General features: G+C 40.1%; 1 protein-coding gene across 1 annotated transcript in view; it reads right to left on the bottom strand.

The window, feature by feature from the left end:
* LOC115784550 (thyroid hormone receptor alpha) overlaps positions 1 to 24,036 on the bottom strand; it is a 112,401-nt gene that overhangs the window by 81,639 nt on the left and 6,726 nt on the right. Inside the window, exon 2 of the mRNA XM_030735815.1 lies at positions 22,361 to 22,423. The gene's annotated coding sequence lies outside the window, so the exon portion shown is untranslated. The remainder of the gene's footprint in view (positions 1 to 22,360; positions 22,424 to 24,036) is intronic.

Raw genomic sequence — 24,036 nt, 5'->3', positions numbered from 1 at the left:
GGGCTCATTTCACCGCTCAAACCAGACTCTCAAGTTTGAATCATACACGTCACAGTTTCCACACTGCACTTGTAATAATTTTCAGTACATTATTAATTCAAAACACATTACTCGGTTAGGTTTAGGCATTAAAAACCACTTGATTAGGTTTAGAAAAAGGTCATGGTTGGGTTCAGGTGTAAGAGTCGCTGCATCTTTTAAAGCCGTTTTCTTGGTTGCCAACGGTGATGCTTCCCTGCCGTGGCTGGACCAAATCCATGTGGCAAACACGACGTATACTTCCATCTGAAATACGCTGCTTGGAAATTTGTGTTGTACTGAAAAAAAAAAGCTTTTAGTGCCCATGAGCATGAACATCTCCTGGTTTGTTTTACATCTTCACTGACTCTTCTGTTACACAGGTTTACTAAAGGCCACTGGGCCTGTGCATCCCACCCCCTCCTTCACTTTTATTATGTGACAAAACATCTGCCTTACAATTCTCATCTCCCTGACACACACACATACACAACGCACGCGTGCGTGCGTGCGCTTCACCAGCGAACAAGTAAGACACGAACCGAGGGCTTAATTACCCAGCAGCAGGAAACGTGAAATGAAAGAGACACAGAGATTAATCCTGTAAAGAAGACAGGAGGAGGCAAAAGCAGGCACGGGGGAAGAGCGAGTTTATGCAATATGCATCATCCTGCACAAAGGAGGAAAAATGACTTCCCTCCAGCAACAATAACACTGACAGATGTACAGTACAGGCTGCATTAAATAGTTTACCAAATACTGTACAACTGTCAGCAGGTAAAGGAGTTAATAGCTCGTTGCCTGCTAAACTGACTGTGGAAAAAAGACAGCTGATACATTTAAGTGGATTTGTCTTTTAGAGAGAGAGATTTCTGTCTCTTATTTAACATGCATCAAGTGTTATGTGTATTGGGATAGACTCCAAGCTGATGGATGGATGGATGGATGGATGGATGGATGGATGGAGAGTGAGCCCCACATATACCATTCTCATACTTGAGTAACACTGGCTGAAAGCTACACTACCCAGCTGAAACTGCTAGGTGGCATTAAAGGAATAATCCTTTTGTTTCAGTACACAAAGGCCACATTTTCACTAATGCTAAAAATAAATACAGAGACATAATAAAGTCATTAGCAAAAACTGTAACTACTTTGCCATAATCTGCACTGTTATTCAAACACAGTACAGGGGAAGTTTTTCTCCAACCATCGACTCACTATCACATCGTTATACTTACTGTACCGTGTCTTAGCCTGCTAACATCTGCTGCTCAGAGCTCGGCACACTGACTTGGAGACAGTCAGCACACTTCTTTTGTGTCGCTATCTGGCAGCAGTTGGTGACTGTATTTACGTCTTTATCACGACCCTCTCACAATTTAGGATGTGGGTGGATTCGCTACTCTGCCTACGAACACTGTTAAGAAACAACTGTGAGTGTTCAGTCACGCATGCACAAGTGTGTGACCTTATTTTTGATATAATGTTGTGACATCAGTCTGCACCTAATAGAATAAAATATGCTTCTAAGTTGCAATTAGTGAACAAGGTTACTGTAGTTCATTAAAACTAAACTAAAACTAAGTGTGGAAAAAAACATTTCTGTAAACAGTAACTAAATAAAAACTAGAATAATTGAAATGATAATGTGCACTTTCACCTCAAACTTAAATAAATGTCTTTGTCTTTAATCGAGGAGGCCTTAGCACATAGATTAGTTCAGACAGGGATGTCTTCATGACTCTAAGATCAGGTTTGTATCATTATAACCTCCCTAAATCTTGCCCTGTAAAATACCACCACCACCCATATACTAATAAAGAATATCAAAACTAATAAAGAAATTTTTTTTTTTAAATAGAGCTAAACAAATTCCAAAATTTTCCCTTTTTCCCCCTTTTTTATGTTTCCTAAAATTTAAAAACTTGTAGATTAAACAAGCAAAAACAGATTTCATTTACCTCCATTTTCTGCTGATTTTATACTTCAAACTGTGTCTGTCCTTTTTGTGTTTCAGTAACAATGCAAACAGATAAATACTCACTTGTACCACAGGCTAAAGATGGATGAAGTCACCAGCGACACTAAGGGGGCAAATTTCGCTGTCTGACTGGCCAGGTCACCCCCCCGGGTGGGTGTGGCTGCACCGAGTGGGGGTTTTTCCCTCACAGCAGGGAGATTTGCTGGGTGAGGATTTGGGGTAAAACAGTGTGTTATTTGCAGTTTATGCATCAGAAACTGTCCTATAAATGACATTTTTTGGATACATTTTTAAGAGATCAGTGAAATTAGGATAACAAACATGGGAAATATCAGAAAGTCCGGTTGTTGTTGGCGGTGTCATTGTTGGGCTGTTTTTGTGTGCAGTAGAAAGAGATCTGTTGGCCTACAGAGCTCTGCTGCCTAATGTGTCATTTGGAGCAATTTCAATTTAGGGTAGGAACAGGAATTAAAGCTAAATATCAGTGAACAGTATTTCCTGAAGATTTTGAGAATAATTTTTAAAAAATCAAAAAAGTGAAAAATAGAAAATCAGTCTCCCATATTTCATAAAGCCTTATCCAAATGGTATTTGTGGTAAGTTTCACAAGTCTTCAAATATAAATGGCGAGGAGTGGCGAATGTAGCAAAAAATTGCCGGACGGCTCGATATCAGGTCAGCTCCACTGATTGTCGCCTATTGTCAAGAGCAGATGTAAGAAAAAAAAACAAAAAAAAAAACCAGTCTGAATACAGCTGGCAGTAGGTGAACAAGTACCATGGCTGCCAAATGATGCAGTATTTGGTGCAAACAGAATCCAGTTAACTCATCTTTTTAAAAAAGGCACCACTTCTCAAATCTGGCTCCAAGTGAAGGAGGATAAAATACCCATGAAATGCCTATTTGGTTCACAATACAAAAAAATATGCTACAAGTTTTGTCCTTATTTCTGGAAAGCAATAACTATTTCTATTCATAATTACAAGAACATAGTTACATTATATCTCATTTTGACCCCTTTATGAACAATATAAAACTTAATACAACAATGCTGTTGTCCACTTGTAATACCTATAAGACCATCCACTTCATAGCAATGAATGTACTTCATGGGTAACTCCTGTTCATTTTCACAGTGGGATGACTACAACTACAATCAGCAGTTTGTGGGTTTTAAAGGTTAAAATTAAATCAAATTAAATTAAAAAGAATTAAAAATCCCTGCTAACCTAGCAATATCAAGGCTACAAAAAGATCCTTTAAAAAATTATCTGAACACATAATTGTTGAGTCGTCTAACATATGATGACCTCCACTTTTAAATCACACTGATGCAATGATGACGTATCCTCGCCCTCAAAATCTCAGTAATTCTTCTCTTCGCTCTGCTTAAGAGTTGTGCTTAAATCATACAATGGTAAGGGAAACCGAGCAGAATGCATATGACTGCTATGAAAGGAGGAAGCCTTTCATAGCAGTGCACTTCTTTCCCTTTCACCTAATTACCCAGAAACTTTGAGGAACTGTTACGAGCAGTGAGGAAAACATAAAACACAGCGTGACTGAAAGAGAAAGCTGAGTTCATATGTGAGGTTGGCCTTGGGTCTGACTGCTAACGCACAGAGAAGACACCAAATATGCAGATGACACAGAGATAAAAGAATCATGGTTCTCTATCTCACAAATGATTGAACTTTCATGTTTCCAAAGGAGGTGCAGCAGAGTCACAGCAGTGAGTGATGTAAAAAAGGCAAAACATGCGCTTTAGTCATTACCAAATGATTTTCAGGGCTGAAAGTTTATTTTTAAAACCACATATGTCTTGTATGTTTTTGTTTGTTTGTTTTTTTAATTCACGTAAAAATTTTAAACAGCCTGATTGGAAAACAGAAGCCAGCTGCTGAGCCTGTGTGCCGCTGGGACTCAGTAAAGCAGCATTTTTTTTTTTATCTGCACTCTTATCTTTTTTAGTCTCCTCATTAAAATTGACTGAGCACTTCTGACTTCTTTTGATCATCTTCTCTATGAACCACTGCAAAAAAAGATGCACCTGCAGCGTTTTTCTTTTTTTCCCCTTCTTCCTTTTTTACAAATGACTGATTTCCTGCCAAATGACTCAGTGGACTGGTTGTATTTGAAATGCATATTTTCCAGAGATAGCTGGATGCCATCTAGCAAAGGTCTAGGATGAAAAGCAGTGTGTGTGTGTGTGTGTGTGTGTGGGGGGGGGGGGGGGGGTGTCACATCCTTACAGTCAGACATTAGATCTGGTATATGAAAATAATTGAGCAAGTATTTGCACTAATGGATATAATATGCATTTGTATTTAGTTTGAGTCTAAAAAAAAAAAATTTTATTAATAATGTTGTGGATGTAAAGAGCTGATTTTATGACCCAATCGATTCTGCAATATGTGCACATGAACACTGAAATGAGTATATAAGGTATGACAGGTGTTGAACTGGGATGATGTCATTGAGCTTATTGAACTAGCATGCATTCCCTGGCCATGGTGTAATTTAAGTTGCTCTGATAATCCATTCAAAAACACCAGCTAGCTTAATGTAACTGCTTATTTCACATAAGCCTACAGTACAAATTGTTAAACAGCCACCCATCTTGGGGGCTCAGAAAAAAGAAGTTTGTTACACAGCATTTATTACAAACTGACGTGTATGTTGTTAACATGTAAGGAGCCTGGAATATCAGACCTATTTACAGTGGGCTTTGAAACAAAATGAGGTCTCTGTGTTTCTGACCCATTTTCTCTCTCTAACATGCCATCCATCTCTCCGTGCCATCTGTGCCGCCTGACAAATGAGGTGTTTTCTCCTCAAGGTGACTTTTGTGGGAAGCCCATTGAAAGCAAGCATGGAGGGGAAAACTCGTGATTAAGAGTTTTCAGGCTGAACGAGTGAAAATATATTTTAGTCATTGTTTGAATTATTAAGGATAGCAGCAGTCTGTGATTACAAGACTAGACGTGTGTGTGTTCTGCTGTGAGGAAGCTGAGTAAACCTTAATTATAGAACAGAGGCCTATGCTATTTCTGCACTTTATTTATTCATTAACTTTGTTGTTTTTGTTAGTATGTTTCTGCATGCTCATCTGATTAAAAAGTAATAACAAAAGGCACATTTTATGACATAGGCTGAGCAGCCAAATTACTTTGATAAACAAACATTTACTAACAGCTATCCATCCATCCATGCATCCATCCATGCGTCCATGCATCCATCTTCTTCCACTTATCCTTTTCAGAGTCCTGGGAGGGCTGGAGCCTATCCCAGATGTCATAGGGCGAGAAGCAGGGTACATCCTGTACAGGTTGCCAGCCTGTCACAAGACCAACACAGAAAGAAGGACAACCATTCATACTCACATTCACACCTATGGCCAATTTAGAATCACCAACTGCATGTCTTTGGACTGTGGGAAGAAACCAGAGAACCAGGAGAAAACGTACGCAGGCATGGGAGAACATGCAAACTCCACACAGAAGGGCCCCGATTCAAACCAGGACCTTCTTGCTGTGAGGCATACTTACTTCTTCCAAACATTCTGGTACAAGTTAATCTGTCCAAAGACTTTTTTCTAAACTGTGCCGGCTCTTAGATGTTTCCCAGCACAGTTTGATCTGGTCTTCCTGCTGTAAACCCTCTATATCGATTCATGAAGGCGTCCCTTAATTACAGAGCTTGACTAAGATACGCCTGTTCTTGAATTCTTGAAACAATTCTGTAATCATCCACCTTGGTTGTCTTCTGTGGTCTTTTAGCCCTTTTGGTGTTGCTGAGCTGGCCAAAGCATTCCTTCTTCTCAAGACTGTCCCAGATTGTTGATTTGGCCACTTGTAAGGTTTTTGTGGTTTGTTTGATTTTTCAGCCTAATGATGGCCTCCTTCACTTGCATCGACATCTATTTGGACCTCGTATTGAGAGTTGCATCTTCCAAACACAAGTCCAACACTCCAGATCTTTAATCACCCTAAGTTGTCATGAAACAATAAGGGAACAGGTCTCACATGGCCAATGAACTGATACTTCTGATCTTCTGAGGATGGGGGGCTATGTATAAAAATGGCTGTAATTCCTAAACAGTTTTAATACAATACTTTTGCTAAAACCTCTGATTTAAAACTAAACGGCTGCACTTCAAATCACATCTTGACTGTTTGACTTAAAATGGTCTGTGCTGGTGTACAGAGGCTAAACTACAAAATAAATGTCTGTCCAAATACTTCTGGACCTAAATGCATCTGAACTGAGACAGTCTAAGTCTGATCTGCCGGTCTCTTATCATTTCTGCCTGTGCAGCTGACAATATATCGTGTATTTTCTATCATATACACACATTTATACACAGAGTGTACATAAGGACTAACTGAACAAATAATCACTGATAATGTAACCTTGCACAGCTTCAAACTCAATTATTTGCTTCTACTACAATGAAGCTTTTTTTTGCTTACAGTCTGAACCAGAATCATAGGTCAATATTTGCTGGGTGACGTGTTTTCATAGAGACAGAAAGCAGGTTTCATACAGCCTGTAGATTTCTACATGACTGCCTATATAAAAACTGAACAGTTAAACAGGCAACACTAGGACAAACATGGACAGCCACCCACACAGATGTGTGTGTGCCACAATGTCATACACCTATACTGACATTGGCCCTCTTTTCAGACAGAGTACAGTGTGCATGACACTGGATGCTTCACCTGCTCCTGAGAAATGATCAAAACTGAGAGGAGAGCAGCCTGGTAGAAAGATGAGAGGCAGGAGAGCCAAATGATGGGCAGATAATTTGAGACCAAAGCAGATGGGAACACAAACAGGACAAGTGTGGAATAAGAAATAGAGGTAAGGAGAGGAGGACGGGGAGGAAAAACAGGGGGAAACAGAGTGGGCGTAGATGTAAAATGTATATGAATTAGCTGGAGATGTACTAACGGTTGCATAGCAACTATTTGAAAACAGAACCAATCTGCCTTAAAAAAAAAAAAAAAAAAAAAAAAAAGCTACTCAAAAGTAAAATCATTCCCCCAATTCTGCACATTTCCATACGTCAACATCCACCTGCAAATCCTGGTGCTGCTTCTAGAGTCAGAGAAGAGGCGATTACAGGAGCCGCTTAAAGGAAGGAGAGAGGAAATGATGAGATGACCGACAGCTGAAAGGAGAGAGAGGAAGCAGGGCAGTGAGGGACTGAGGAAGATAAAAAACAAACAAATGAAAAAAACATCTTGATATTTTTAGGCTGAATGGAAATACATGAAATATATCATGATGTATTTTCTATGAACATGCCACAAGTACTTCCACGGAAACTGACTTATAAAATGCTTAATATGTAATTTCACAGGTCGTTTAAAAACAATTGGTGTCTTAGTCAGAAGGTGCAGCAGTACGTAGGAGATCTAAAAAAACATTTCACAAAAAAAAATTCACTCAGGTGGGGAAAGTTTAGTTTCTTCAAAGCGTGGTTGTTCGAGGTTCTGACCCAGAGTCAGTGTTATCTGCAGTAGACATCAGTACCCCACATCCTCTCAGCTGTGAACACCATCAGCAGATGCATAGATTTTAGCACCTAAAAGAATCAATTTAGGCTTAAGTGCGCTCTATGTTCAGAATATTTTGGCAGTTTTACTGGCAGATCTTTCCAACAAAGGAAGTGAAGCCATTACATCCACCAGACTCCAAAAAGTAAACCAAAGTCACCGGCAACCCTCGTTTTTTTTAATCAGGCAAAAATCACTGTTTTGTCACTGGAGTCGAGGAAATTACAAAAAGGGAAAGAATGAGTTAAAGCTGTGGCACTTTAAGGACGGCTCATTCACCTTTATACTACAACTCCTACATCAGGACAGTAATACATGTTACACTGTTCTGATTCATTTCTCTTATCTTATCTTATTCAGGCCTCACATTTACTGGCTGAATGTTGGGGTGTCTTTTCCAGGTAGAAATTTAGAGAAATAGCACTGGGCTTAGGAGGTCCAGGCACGCATGAAAAAGTTATCTCATTTAGCTCTGAGGCGACGTCAGTGACGTTTTTATTAAATGCAAATATGCCCTTCTGTAATTTACCAAGTGGAACGTGGCTGTGATCCTCTCGAGATCCGGGGCTGGGTTCCACTCAGCCAGTCATTTTTTCTCCACGGCAAAACTAATAGCTAAGTGTGGGTGCCACATCAGTCACGTCTGTGGAACATTTTTGCTTTAAATGGGTTTTTAAAGTGCCTTTGCCATGGTGTGAAAAAAATATAATGCATAAAGGGAGCAGTTAGAAGCCCTCAGAAAAAGGTGGCTTTTTGACATGCCTGAGATAATGAGACTGCACTTTGTAGAGTGGGAGCACTTCATCTCTGTCTGCCTCTTAAGTGTCACTCTGACGTTCACACAGCCAAGGGAACAACCAGCCAGTCTGCCTCACATCAAATCATGATGAAAGCGCTTTTATAAGGATCACTCATCCCACGTAACAGATATGCTCCCATTTGTTCGAATAGATCAATCCACATGGAAATGGAAATGCTTTTTATTTTCCTTGTTGTGCGCTCAGTGAAGCATTTTCTCCACAGAAAGCTGTTTGAAGTCACAGTTTTAAGCAGTGTCACTATGACAGGTTGCTGCTTATATTAAAGCTATAATAAAATTTCAAAATACTGAAAAATATAAACAACCTCATTCACTAATATTTGTGTAGAAATGTTCTCACCCTGCATACACTAAACTATCAGACTCATGAAACGTGCACACCAGCCAATTTTGTTCTTGCCATCTGCTCTCTGCATACTGCCACGCCCTTATTTCTCTGTATAAAGAAACACATTTGGCTTGAGGTGGTTGATGGAGAAAAGCAGGAGAGTTCCTGACTGAAGAAACTGAAACAATAGTGTCTGAAAACAAAATAAACTTTCCAAAGTGTTTGTTAGCATAACCCTAAACCTATCTGGTATGAAGAGAAAAAAAAAACACCTTTTTGATGTGTATTAATGAGAATCTCTTTTATCCCCTGCCTGCCAAGACATTAGAAAACAATTTTCAAAAAGTAGAAATCACATTCTGACAGCATCGGGTTAGGGACTGAGGTTTGGGTTAGGGTATGCAGTCAGTGCTACGTAGACTAAGGTTAATAACACTGCAGCGTGCAGGCAATTTCTACTGCAGGACACATTCACTGACTGTACTACAAATTACTACAAATAAGCTCAAAACTTGGATATTTGAGATTACTTTAGTAAAGGAGAGACGGGGTTACTTGAGTTCTTTAGGGCACAATGCTAACAGTCAAACTTGAGAGAACAGTGGCTGGAGAATGCAGCACAACCAAAATTATTGCAACTGTGTGCAATGAACTGGATTTTGAAATGGGTGCTTCAAAGAACGAGAAGCAGATCTGCAACCACTCAGTCAGCAGTGAGACAGAGTCAGTCTGCTATCTACTGAATGGGTCAATTTAGGGCCCAGTTAGCAATTAGATGCAGTCTGTGATAATACTGTAATAGATCTGTTGTTGACTACATACACAGAAATTCACATTAAACATTCACATAAGCTACTTACATCCAGAGTCCAGCCAGGACCTCATAGATAGGAAACAGAAATTCCACCACAAAGTTGTTTTAGTTCCTGGAAGGAGGTTGCTGTCCTATTTTTCCTTTACTGTGACTGAGCCATAATGGACCAACCAAAGCCCACCAGAGACCCTTAAGAGGGACTGACACAGAAACACTAGCGGCAGTGTAGAGACCAGAGATAGAACGGTAAAATAGGCTTAAGCTTTTCTCTTCTTTGATGCAAGTAACTCAAGTGACCTACCTACTGACAGAGCGTCCCCCTGGAATCTCCACTATCAACCCGCTCTGAAGCTGTTTTCACAGCTTTTCTAGAACCTACCAGGTAGAGCTGTGTGGAAGGGTGCAAACAACTCAGTCACTTGGAGCAAGTTTTTACGATTCGGAAATCACCAAATAAAAAATCTGAAATGTCAACTGAAAACAGTGGTGTATAAATAAGTTTTATCACCATCCTTCAGACCTTTGGTGCTCAAACACAACCTTACAAAGTTCTGAAAATCTCACTAATTTAGCAGCAACACAGGATGGCAGTGAGTCTGCTGCTATGGTGGCAAGCTGTAAGCCTGACATGCTACCTTTCAAAATCATCACATTTTGACAGATAAGAGTCATTGGCAGACCCAGGTTCAGTTATTTCCAGTAAAACTAACACAAAGGGGTTTTCTAATCCTTAAACATAATACTTATATGATCATATATCTTGATATGCTTTTCCCTGAAGCTCAATTTAATAGATACGCAAATTTCTTAAGCTAATACAAATACTGTTTCTCAGTGCAAATAACAATATAAACTTTCATCTTTATTTAAATCATCTAGAAACATGAAATCAAAACTCTGCAGCGTGATTTCCATTTACACAGTTCAAAAGCTGCTAATCTGCTGCCACAAAACATCTTGTATCCAAATGAAGATGATATCTATTCCCATCCTCAGATACCATTTTTACTTCCTATTATCCTTTTTAAAGCTGATGGCAAACAGGAAGTCACAGCCATTACTCTCATTAGAGTCAATATACTGTATGATGCAGTGTAACGCTGCAGTGATAGCACTGCTGTCATTAATTCAGTGACAGATTAACTTGCTATCACAGACAAGGCCCCTAGGAAAATCTTCACAAATGCAGCTTTACTTCACACAACTGATTTTTTATAACACAGCATTTAGCATTTGCTTCTTCCTTCTCAGCAGCCATTTGACACTGAGCAGCTACATTAGAGGACTGTATCTGAAATATCAAAGCAAATTAAATCTTCTACTTCCATCTAATACATCTATGTCAATCTGTTCCATGACAAAAACGATAAACGGTTTATCTCAGCAAGTCTGGTGAACTGCTCATGAAACAGGGCAACTTCTCTGCCTCCTGTTATGTCCACTCTCTCTTATGTGCCAACAAAAATCCTATTTAGAAACAAGCAGTGGAGCGATTGTCTTTTAAAGCAGCCAATGACCCACTTAGGATGTCTGACTTATTAGCTCCATTATTCTACAATGTATGTGTGTTGTTCTTTTCAGCAACAACAACACTGCAACACATCGGCAACATGTGAAAAACCACATTTAATCATTTCACCAACGTGACAATGTAGCCAGTTTGTTGAGCGTTTGATGCCAGTTCCTCAATACATTTCCCCTTCCCCCAGAACAGCTATCAGAGCTTAGTAATGCAACCAGGAATGGCAGTTTTTGGGGACCCCCCCCCCCCCCTCCCCAAAGCTGATGTCACCTTTGACCCCAGCCTACTGAAAAATTCTTCCTCTGATAACCTGGAGAAATAAATAAAAAAGAATCATCAAAACAGATGACAGAGAAAGAGAAAGAGAACAATAATGATGGTGATTTTTTTTTTTTGTTTGTTTGTTTGTTTGTTTGTTTGTTTGTTTAGAGGGTACCCTTAGATGGGAACAAGGCTTTAATTGTCTTGCAGTTTAATCTGGGCTTTAAGCCAGTATCCAAATCTACCCCCGCAATAAGGCCTGGAACAGATGACCAAACATCGCTCAAAGACGCTGGATTCCAGGTCTGCTTCGTTAATGCTTCATGCTGCTGAACGCCGCTCTGGAAGTGAGCCGTGCTGTTTGTTGTGCTGTCAAAGCATTAGAGAAATGATGACATGAATCTGATGAGTGCAAACCACAACTCTGCACACAAGTATGATGGTGTACATTTAAGAGATACTGACACACATGAAGATATAAACACGTCAGTTTCCTCACCCACAGGCATACGCATGACATCTCACCGTGCTTTTATTTGTCTGTGAGGTGAATGTCAATTTAATGGCTTTGAAATGATAGCTGGCTTTGTTAAGATGGTGTAAACAAACTAAGGTTATATTAAGAAAATTATAAATAATAATACGGAGAAGAAAATAACTTTCATTGTATTGTCTTGTCAGTGCTCATCAATGGATGTTCTGAGATTCTGACATATATATTTTTTAATCCTTTTCAGTGAGAAATATCGGGACAGCGTGGCTGCTGTTGGATTTCCTGTTTACACGTTTCAAAGTGGTGATTTTCTTTTTATAATTCATAATTTTGAGCATTTAGAAGAGGGGTCTCAAACCCGTGGCTCCAGAGCCACATGCAGCTCTTCTGCCCATCTCTTGTTAGATGAACACAGAGATGAACATGACTGTTTTACATTCTCCACTTGTAAAAACGTGTAGCCTATACAGCAAATTACAAAGAAGAAAAGCCCCCAGCACCTTATCCTCTTCATTTTGCAAGTCAAAGATTTTAAAAAAAGGATGGAAATGGCTGCGGTGAACATGTGCTTTAAGGAGAGGGAGAAACAGAGGGTAACATCTTATATATCTTAGGAAGAAGGTGCAATCTAAAAGAGATAATGAAAGAGATAAGAATTAAATGGTGGAAGTTCAGTTCAATTCAATTTTATTTATAAGGCACCAAGTTGAAGGAAGAATGTTGAACAGAGTTGGGACAGGCTCTGGTTGATAGGGAAGCATTACAAGATGACTAGGAAGGTACAGCTGCAGCGCTGAGGGAAACTGCCAGGAAGGTGTTTGGTGTATCCTCTGGACAGAGGAAAGAGGACAAGGAGACTTGATGGTGGAATGAGGAAGTACAGGAAAGCATTCAAAGAAAAAGGTTAGCAAAGAAAAAGTGGGACAGTCAGGAAAGTGGACAGGAGTACTGGGAGGCTGGGAATAAAAGAGAGGTGACAAAGGAAAAGGCGAATAGGAAAGGAAAATAGAGAGTTGTATGTAAGGCTGGAAAGAGAAAAGGAATTGTTTCGGGATGGATCAAGCTGGAAAGGATGTGCAGCAGATAAGGGAAATTAAGCATAGAGATGGAAATGTGCTAGCAAGTGAAGAGAGTGTGTAAAGAAGATGGAAGGAGTACTTTGAGGAGCTGATGAATGTAGAAAATGAAAGAGCGAGGAGAATAGATGGAGGACAGTAAATGAGGAAGTGCAGAGGATTAAGAAATGAGGGCGGCTATGAAGAGTGCAAAGGTGGTTGGTCCTGATGACATACAATTCAATTCAATTCAATTCAATTTTATTTATATAGCGCCAAATCACAACAAACTGTCGCCTCAAGGCGCTTTGTATTGTGGGTAAAGACCCTACAATAATACAGAGAAAACCCAACAGTCAAAATGACCCCCTATGAGCAAGCACTTGGCGACAGTGGAAAGGAAAAACTCCCTTTTAACAGGAAGAAACCTCCAGCAGAACCAGGCTCAGGGAGGGGCAGTCATCTGCTGTGACCGGTTGGGCTGAGGGGAGAGAAAGACATGCTGTGGAAGAGAGCCAGAGATTAATATCAATTAATGATTAAATGCAGAGTGGAGTATAAACAAAGGTGAATGAGAAACAGTGCATTATGTGAACCCCCCAGCAGACTAGGCCTATAGCAGCATAACTAAGGGAGGGTTCAGGGTCACCTGATCCAGCCCTAACTATAAGCTTTATCATAAAGGAAAGTTTTAAGCCTAATCTTAAAAATAGAGAGGGTGTCTGTCTCCTGAATCCAAGCTGGGAGCTGGTTCCACAGAAGAGGCGCCTGAAAGCTGAAGGCTCTGCCTCCCATTCTACTCTTAAGTATCCGAGGAACCACAAGTAAGCCAGGAGTCTGAGAGCGAAGTGCTCTATTGGGGTGATATGGTACTATGAGGTCTTTGAGATAAGATGGTGCCTGATTATTCAAGACCTTGTATGTGAGGAGAAGAATTTTAAATTCTATTCTAGATTTAACAGGGAGCCAATGAAGAGAAGCCAATATGGGAGAAATATGCTCTCTCTTTCTAGTCCCTGTCAGTACCTGTGGAGGTATGGATATGTGTAAGAGAAAGGGCAGTGGGCTTTTTAACCACATTGTTTAAAATAATCCTGGAGAATGAGAAGAATGGAGAAGAACTGTACTGGCACTGATTTTGTAGAACAAGGGTGACGTCCAGAGATGTAGTAAATACAGGGTTATAAAGCTCATCAACCACACACAATGAAGTTAGGGGAAAGAGTTATTAAAGCCAGGTTAAGGAGAGTGGTAAAGATTAGTGAGCAGCAGTATGGCTTCAGACTGAGAAAGAGCTCTACAGATGCAAGTACAGAGAAGGTCAGAAAGAGCGTCACTGTGTCTTTGTGGATCCAGAGAAAGAAGATGATGGGGTGCTGAGATAGGAACTGTGGTACTGCATGAGGAAGTCAGAAGTGGTAGTGAAGTATATGAGGGTGGTGCAGGACATGCTTGAGGAGAGAGAGACAGTGGTGAGGTGTGAGGTAGGAGTACCACATGGGTTCAAGGTGGGGGTAGGATTACATCAGCCCTGAGCCCCTCCTTTTTGCGATGGTGATGGACAGGATGACAGATGAGAGCGGGCAGGAGTCTCTGTGGATTATGATGTTTGCAAACAACATTGTGATCTGTAGTCAGAGTATGAAGCAGGTGCAAGAGAGTCTGGGAAGGTGGAGGTATGCACTGGAGAGAAGAAAATGAAAGTCAGTAGAAGCACGACAGAATACATTTGTGAATGGGAGGGAGACAGGTGGAAAGGTGAAAATGCAAGGAGCAGAGATAGTGAAAGTAGATGAGCTTAAAGAAGAGAAGTGAAAGTAGTCAGTGCAGGCAGGGTGGAGTGGGTGGAGATGTAGGTCAGGGGTGATTTGTGACAGAAGGAGAGCAGCAAGAGTGAAAGAAAAAGTTTACAAGATGGTAGCAAAATAACAGCTTGGAGCCGGTGACACTGACAAAAAGACAGGAGGCCAAGCTGGAGGTGAAGATGCTCAGATTGTCACTGGAATGAGCAGGACGGACAGGATTAGAAATTAGTACATCACAGGGACAGCTCAGATTGAGTGGTTTAGAGACAGTTAGCGAGACAAGGCTGAGATGGTTTGAACATGTGCAGAGGAGGGATGACAAGGCACAGAGACCACTGAGGAGGCTCACAGATGTAGTGAAGGAGGACGTGCAGAGGGTTGGTGTGACAGAAGAGGATGCCTGCAATAGAGTGAGATGAAGTCAGATAAAGGCTCCGTTTACACACACACACAAAAATAATCAAGAATTGTAGTTATTTTAAATTCAGCTGCTCTCCTGTTCCTGGTCTTCTCTTTGTGCACCCACTGGCTGCTTTCAGTGTTGTTATTTTTAGATTTCTCAGCAGAGGTCCTGAATCTCTGATAAGCACTGGATCTGCTCCAGTGTGACAAAACAGCAGTCCAACAATTTGGAGGGGAAGATCACAAACTGGCTGCGGACTCAATCTTCAATGCAGGTCACTGTGATTAGAAGGTTGGGTGTTAATATATGATTTAAACACAGTATACCGATTAGCATGAGAATAACACATCCATGAAGCAAAATGTAATAGACTGTAATTGTGTCAAACCTGTTCATTATGCTAACAAAACAGCTAGCCTTCCAACATTGTAGACATGCATATTTTCTCATTTTCATAGCTCTTACTCTCTCAGCAACTCTTTTTCTTAGAGCTGCTGGGAGCTAGCCAGAGAAATCAAACAAGAAGCTCATCTTTTTCCATTTGCTAATTGTTTCTCTGGGGTCATCTCAATCTCACACCAAGATTCACACTCTGACTGAGCGGAGATGATTAATATTCATGAGTCATTCCCAGTAAACCACTGAGATGGACATATCAAACAGCAATTCTGTCAATTTCACAAGCAACACACCCTTCTGATAGTCTACAACAGCAACAACTTGTCTTTTCCACTGTTCTCGGCTCTCTTGTGACAGTAAATAATTTAGATTAGAGCCACATGTGTTCTGGTGTTTGCCAGCTGTTTCCAGTTTCACAAGCAAGAAAATGGATTGAAATCATGGCAATCAAAGAAGTGCCTGAAGCCACAAAGTCACTGCTGAGGATTTATAATATGGAGACATGGAAAGATGGGCTTTAAGATGTGTCTGTCATTTGTCACGCAGCCATTTATCTACCAGTGTACACAGTCTGATACTGCATCTCCAAACGCAAGGAAAAACTTCAACAAGCAAGCAAAGGCCAAAAAAACAAAACCCAAAAAACAAACAAACAACCAAAAAAAAAAAAGACACACAAGCAAAAGTTTTCACTGGTGTGATGATCAAAGATCCAAGAGATCCAAAAGACAGCTGGCCTGTCTTCTCAGAAAAACACCATTTTTTGTCCGGGTCAGCCATGACAGGAAAATTCTACAAGCGGTCTCATGGACTGTAATATTTTACATCTGTGTGACTCAAACTAGGATGGATCTAAAATATTTTTAACTTTACTTGACGCTGTCACTGCTGTGTAGCAAATCTGGCACTACAGCAAAGGAAGGCACAAAGGCAGCTTTGTAGTTAATGACTTTGCTGCAATTGTAACACTTTGCACTTGGAAAACCATCCAGTGGGCCAACTTAGACTCTTGGTTGATTCTGGCCCCCAGGCCACATGTCTGTCACCAGTCCACCACAGTGGATTACTGGCTCCTGCACCAAGATAAATAAAAATTACTTTGAACTATGAATCATGCAAAGCTACTCTTTTAGAGTCTCCCCCTCTTTTAAATAATCCTGGGAAAAACAACTATGTTTCCCCTGATGATATTCTGTTGTACAACTGGGACACAACCCTAATCATGTCACTCACTCACAGTGAAATGTGAATGAGGACATCACCCCTGGGCAGAAGCTTTCTCTGGTGGCTCTCATCTCCTGTGTGAACAAGTGTGCAAATACACTGGGCGTTTTGTTCAAACGCTTCTCTGTTGAGACTGTTTTTATTTCTAAAACTGCTCTGGAAATAGAAGGGATTACTGAACAAACATGTCAGCTCATGCGACTGAAATTCCCGTGGTAAAAGAACGATTACCGAGATTCTGTTGAGCGGTTTCACACAGAATACTGATGCACTCTGGAGTCGCCGGTGAATAACAGAGAGAAACTTCCAAGATCTCGCAACAAAACAAATGGTTTTCCTGCAACACTATTATGATGGAAATAGTCTTCTATTGATTCAGGCCCATGCAGGCACTTCAGATAAAAATACTGACAAAATGGCAAGTGTCACTGGTTTCCTACTTCAGTTTCTGGGGGGGATTAGGTCTGTTTTATTACCCACACTTGTGATAATCCCCAGTAGTCAAGTGCTTACTTGTGTGAGGTATTTCCAGTAATTCCTACTGGAGTCTATGTGGCTGCATGGAGGAGGTTTCTTTTTTTCCCTTTGGGAGCAAACTGGATCACATTTGGATAATGAAGCAATTAGAGGTGTAGACAGTAAAAACACATCTCAGATCTACTCTTCAACCAATCAACTGGCCATGGGGGGAAAAATCCTCTTATTATCTTTGGATGAACTAAAAATCAGACAGAGAACACTATCTGCTAAACCTATCAGCCTAAATGAACAGTGGATCAAACATACTGAAATATACCAAGTCTCAGTGATGTGATTTGTGAAAAAAAAAAAAAGAAGTCTTGTCATAATGAAGTCGATAAGCAATTTTGCAGCAAAATCTTCTCTATCCTAGCTTGTAGACAGTTATCTGCAACACGTGCAGAAAGCGCCCTGCTGGTATTTGGCATTCATGAAAAAAAGCTTCAAAGGCATTACCATCACCCTCTGGAAGCCAATAACACTTCATCTAATTTATGTGCAATGTGAGAAAACCAAGATGCATGAATTATGAGAACCTTAGTCAAGATTTGTGTTTTTATTCCTCTTTAAGCATGAAAAAAAATGCAACTGATATTTAAGAAATCTATTTTTCATGGAGTTTCAAACATGTCCACTCAGCTGGACACCACGCTTTTGACTTTTGAACCAGAGAAATATGCATTTAACAAACCAATAATAGGAAGCAACAAAACACGTGCATATACAACAGAACAGCTTCTGAATAACTGTCCACAGTAGTGACCACTATGCATGAAAATGAGAGAACTTTGTCTTCTTTGGTAAGCCTATATGTGGCAAAAGGAGCTAATGAATCACAACTACTGTAATTTCAATCTAAATATAAGACATGTGGAATGACAAATATTTTTTTACTGTGCTGTTATGTGGTGTTTCTTTATACACAGTAGTGGACAGGCGTGGGGTAGAGAGGGTTATGGAGCAGGAGCTCGCGGAGACGCCTGAATCCTTGGAAGAAAGTCGGAAAGTGTAACGCCAAAGGCAGAATAAAGAGTGTACTGAGAAAGCGCATGATGTGTCTGTGGCGTGTGTTGGAGACTACAAAGACACATTTGTATACAAAGTGCCATCAATACCTGCATAATACAAACAGGAGAGACACCTTCTCAGGAAGATGTAGATTAATGAACTCACCGCACACTACACTGTGACAGCAGAATCTCCTCCACACCTTTCTGTTTGATTTGCCATTTTCAAGTGCAATCATCCTTTAAAGCAAACTGCACGAGCTAATGAAACACCTCTTTTCAGTTCCCAATAGACATGAGGGGGTACTTCCCATAGTATGGCTTTGGGCACAGACCCATCTGCTCCTAAATTAACCGTTTAGATGTCAGTATCCATGAGCCCTCTTTAGTCCCAGTGGGAGTCAGCATCCTCAGTCATGTGCAGATCTATTAAGCCACTATCAGCGTTTTGGTGTTTTGGCTGGTGGAACATTCTGCGTACTTCAATCCACAGGTGACAGTGTACTAAGTATTGATAACTTTATTGTTAACGATATCACTCTGCTCCTAACAGGCAATCTCTGAATTCTCTCTTACTTCAAAATTTGGATCAGCTAAAAGTATAGAAAGCCAGAGGCAGTCAGAGGACAGTTTGGTCGTGCAGTATGTGCCCCATTAGCAGGCCATTAAAGGTGGAGGCTGGTACTTACCTGCTTATCTAGGGCAGCATGGATGAAGACAAAGAATATGAAGAAGCCGAATAAAGGACCACCTGGGAAGCTGTCTGACATACTCTGTGACTAATGTGTTTAAAAAAAAAAAAAGGCTCTTGTGGTGAACACTTTGTCTGGAAATGGATGAACTCTGACATCCAGGTAGTTAGCATGACCATTACAGAGTGCAGCTCTCTCTATATGTGGTAGCCTTCAAAGGTTTTTTGAAACATATGCCTCAGAGTGAAACAAGTCATCCCTTCATTTCTCCACACTTGGTAAAAAGCAAAAAAATATATCATTATAAATAAAATCTACAGCACAGCATCTTCTTATCTTCGATGTAGGTTAATGTATTTTTGCTGTTGGGTCAGTCGTGCATCCACATATTTATATAAGACTCACAACCAAAATTATTTATGCAACACAAACAGATTCTATAATTTAAGCTGAGGGGAACGTGAACCTTACAGTACATGTTCAGCAGCTCTGAAAGGGCTCAACACCACCAGCCTTTACAACCATTTAGCTGAGTAACTGAACTTCTTAGTAAACCCAGAAACCGCAGCACTGGAATAAGAAATCATTTACAGTACCAAAGTTTTGGACACACTAAGTGTAAAAAAAAAACTTGCACAGACTGTTTTCCTCAACTAATCAGCAAGAAAGGTCTGTTTCCTTTATTTTCATTTATGTTTTCTAGTTTTTCTATTTTAGTTGTAAAATGTTGTTGTAAAAACAGTTCAGGCTCTGTAGGTGCACAGCAAAACGAGCTAAGAGACTTTATGTATCTATTAGCAGTTTGTGCAGAGCTTTGCATCAGATTGTTTTACACTCGAGCTCAGGGTGCAGGCCACCCTCATAGCTCATCCTTAAAGGTATCCTCATAGGCCTGTCTGCCAGGTACCAACGTGCCTCCCTCCCCATGGTGAGAGGCAGATGGGCCCATCCTACAAACACAACACTAAACACTCTAAAGGGGTTCATTCTTTTCAAATAAAGCTCTGCAAGTGAAAATCTGTATTAGAACATACACTACATATTGTCACTGACGCCTGCTCTGCTCTGTGCTGAGGTCCCAGAAACTAACCATGCCACCAAATATAAATTACTGCAGATAAAATTTATACCTTTTTTTTTTTTAATGCAGCAGTTGAAATTTGATAAAATTCCCAACATCGTCATACACGTTTATATTTCATATTGGCTGTGCTTGACATCTATTAACTCAAAATATTGATAACTTGGAGACCTATACTTTATCCTCACCATTATCAGTCAGTCATGCTGGTGGTTCTTTGTTCAGCCAATCCAAATGTGCCTTAAAAGGGGGGAGATAACCAATAATCCCACATCTGCATCACAGTACACCAGTTTCTGCATCAAGCATGAGCCACACAGCTGGGCTGCTGTTCCAGGGAGGTAAGCCTGGTAAGCAGAGGTAACTCCGGCTTGCTTGTTTTCAACCCTAATTACTTCTGACTTCTGAATAACACTGGCACACCAGGTGTTTGAGATTTTGGTTGCATATGAGGAAATTAGGATAATGCGAAGAAGGAAGGGCTGAACGTGTGTTGTAAATCTGCATCGTGGCGATTCAGTGGTGTGAAAATAATTTGAGGCTGTGTGACGTTATATTAAAAATCACATCAATTACATAGTATGTCAGATCACAATATGTCCTGTCACGAGGAATCACATCAGAGAGCATCTGGCTGAGTGTTGCTCCTGCACTGCACTCACAGCTCTGCTTTCCCCACAGTCAGTCAGCAGGGCTAATGAGGAAGTGCAACCATTCTCGTTACAACCATCTACAAGCACAAGCACACACACACACACACACACACACAAACACACACACACGCACACGCACACACACACACACACACACATTTTGTGAGCTGCACTGCTGACTAAACAAGAGTGGGCAAAAACTGTTGGCTGTGCAATAACAGAAGGAAGAATGACGAGATAATCCTCCATGTTGAAAAATAGAATGTTTTTTTGCCATAAATTGAAATTTCTCAAACTTTTGAGTTAATAATTCAAAAATAGATAATAACCTAAAATTCTGACTTAGCTCTACCAGCATTTTTTTTTTCCCAGTGGCAAAAACAATAGATTTTCTTTACACTTCTGTATGACCAAAAGTCTTTTTGCAACCACAGCTATCGCCACCTGGTGGCCTTCAGATAGAATGCAAGTTTAAGGCACTTCCACACTGGCTTCACTTTTATACAGTATGTTTGCAACACCATACTCTTACTCTTGGAATCTACTAGAGTAGCTTTGCATGATACACTGTCCAAAATAATCCTTTTTTATCTTAGACTTGTGAAGCTTCTCAGTCCACTGTCCAAAACAAGTTTTTTTTGTAGCTCCTCCCCTTTCTTTAAGGTGCCCTTCTACTGACTGGCTGCCCTTTGTAAACAGAATATTTGAACAGCAGATGGGAGGAGCCTTTGTGCTGACAGCCAAAGTGACAGAGATGGCCATATTAGGAGTATCTGCTTTCAGAGATAACATGCGGAGCAAAAAGTAGAAAAAAAAAACTGCGAAACGGAGCTTTTAAAGCAGTCTGACGCCGTCTCACAGGGATTATTTGTACATGCATGTACTTCATTATTTGAAACTTTGGCCATGTTTAATATAAGCATCTATCAATGGGGAAAAAGAAGCATTAGCTCTTTTTAAATCCAATTTGATGGATTATTCTTCTTTTAGCCGAAATGAACATTTTAAAGGGGACGTATTCTGGTCATTTCCAGCTTCATATTTTTATTCTTGGATTAAAAACTGGAATAAGGAAGTCCAATATTTTCTCTACATTTTACGTGGAATCAACTAAAGGTTTATGTTTGTATCAGCATAGTCAACTTTAAATGCAATAAATATTTTAGGTAATGTGTAATGTCCTATTCTGTACTCATTAATGCTGAAAAAGATGGATCTCTCAAACACTGAAAATGCTAAGAAGTTCATCTCCATATCTAATTAAAAAGTTCTCTCTAAGACCTTTTAGTAGCAAACATCTCACTCTGTTCTCATCCTCAGTCCTCTGCTCTGGAGGCATCATACAATTATTCAGCTGACTAATAAAATACTGAGTTCACTTACAGCTTCAGACGGAAATAACCAATCACAGCAGCAGACTGTGTCACAGATATGCAGAGGCTACATAACAGGCTACGACACTGCTGAGGACTGCAGTTCCTTAGTATTATGTGATTTAATACACAGCAGGATTCAGTTTGACATGCAGATGCATGCTTTTAGAAAATCTCCAATATGATTAAAATTGCTTTAAAAAGATTTGAAACATTACAGAAAAACACAGTGTTGGTGCAATTAGTGACACAGAGTCATTTAAACCATCTATGCATGCATGCATGCAGCTGACTCGAATATGAGAGAACAGTTCAGCTATGAACATGAACCAACAGAGGACCCACCTGGTCTTCTTTACCAACATATTTATTGAAAAACATCACACAGCATCTTCCTTGACAGAAAATCTGAAAAAAAACATGAAAAAAAAAATACAAGCTTAGATTATTTTTTCATTTTAAACAATGCTAAATGGATTTAAGTGAACGTTTCCATCAACAAAGATTACATGATACGAGCTTCTGTGCTTCAGGGCTTTGGTAGTAATCAACTGCATTTGCAGTACAGCGCATCCAAAGACTAAGTGCTTTTTTTGTTTACCGTAATATCCTTTTCATGTTATCCTATAATGCACATTACCATTTTGTTTGAGACAGCTGGTACTGCCACTGTGAAATCAATTTGCGATGGCTAACATTAAATGCTTATGCTAATGTAATGCACCATCCTAATATTTCAGTGTATGTCTTGACGTCAAAAGTATAATGTTAATGTTTTAAATGAATGATCAGCCACCGCGTCAGTGTTTTAAAATGACTTTTTTCGGTTTTTGATTGAAACTTTGTTTTGCAGTTGGAATACGGCAGACAAAATGTCGCTACACACGGATGAGACATCTGCTCGGACACCATCAACCAGCTCCTTCCTGCTGGCTGGAGTAACAGTGTCAGAGCCGACTCTGCTCTGAGGGCTAGTTTGGCTAGCTGTCTCCTTCTGTTTAGCATTTCTGGATGATTTACTTGCCATCTTTTGAGGCTGTTTTTTTTTACCAGAGAGCACCAGCTCTACCAGCTTTAAATCTTCTTTTTTTTAATTAAACTGTGGAGGTAAATATAGGACACCGCTGCAAGAGTGTGTGTGTACATCTTTGTTATATTAATTAGGCTGATTTTGTTTAAATAAAAAAAAGAGGAAGAAAAAAATCCATTCATCATCTGAATGTTAAGGCTCTTTATAACAGGATCAACATGTGCCTCGAGCCAAATCGCACGGCTCTGATATCAGGGAGAATTTCCAAGTTTTCAAAACAGCCATCTTAACTGAGCCATCCTCAGTCTTCTTGTTGAATAGCTGCTTCCAGCATTGACCCGAAGAGCTTAATGAAAGCTGAAAACACACTTAATCTAGAAACTAGTGAGCGGGCAGGTGTCATTAGTTCCCACAGGTAAGAGGTCGTGCAAAGCTGCCGGCCTATAAAAGAAAATGCCGTCAGGCTGTTTCCACAGTAAAACATTCAAAGTACTACAGCACTCACCTGTTAGAGTACAATAATTTAATCAGAAAATCAGGAAGAATTGAAATGAGATGTAGGAATTAGTGGACAGATGGGTCACTAGATGAACCCAAGTGCTGCACCAAGTGTGGCTCTACGAATAATAAAGAGACAATTCATTAAATACTGTTGAAATGACACCTTAAATGCATGGGTTGTTTTTCTGCCACTATTACATACTTGCATCTACTATTAAGCCTTTGCTTGTAAGCCTTTCAGAGCACAGTATAAAGAATAAAAAAAATTATGGATGTGCACTTTAGGATGTTTCTTAACAATCTAAAGCTTCTTTCAGCTGTTCTCTTATTCACAAAGGCTCCACATATTTGATCTGGAAAATTTTTGCACACTGGACGCCCTTCCTGACAAAACCCCAAAGGGATTGTTGAATCCTTCTGGTCTCAAACCAGGGATCTTGGTAAAGGACTACACTATGGAGCCAAAATCGATGCCTCGGGGGTTTAGCAT

The sequence above is a fragment of the Archocentrus centrarchus genome, chromosome 8 (genome assembly GCF_007364275.1).
Source record: "Archocentrus centrarchus isolate MPI-CPG fArcCen1 chromosome 8, fArcCen1, whole genome shotgun sequence".
NCBI lineage: Eukaryota > Metazoa > Chordata > Actinopteri > Cichliformes > Cichlidae > Archocentrus > Archocentrus centrarchus.
This window is presented reverse-complemented; position numbering and strand designations above follow the sequence as displayed.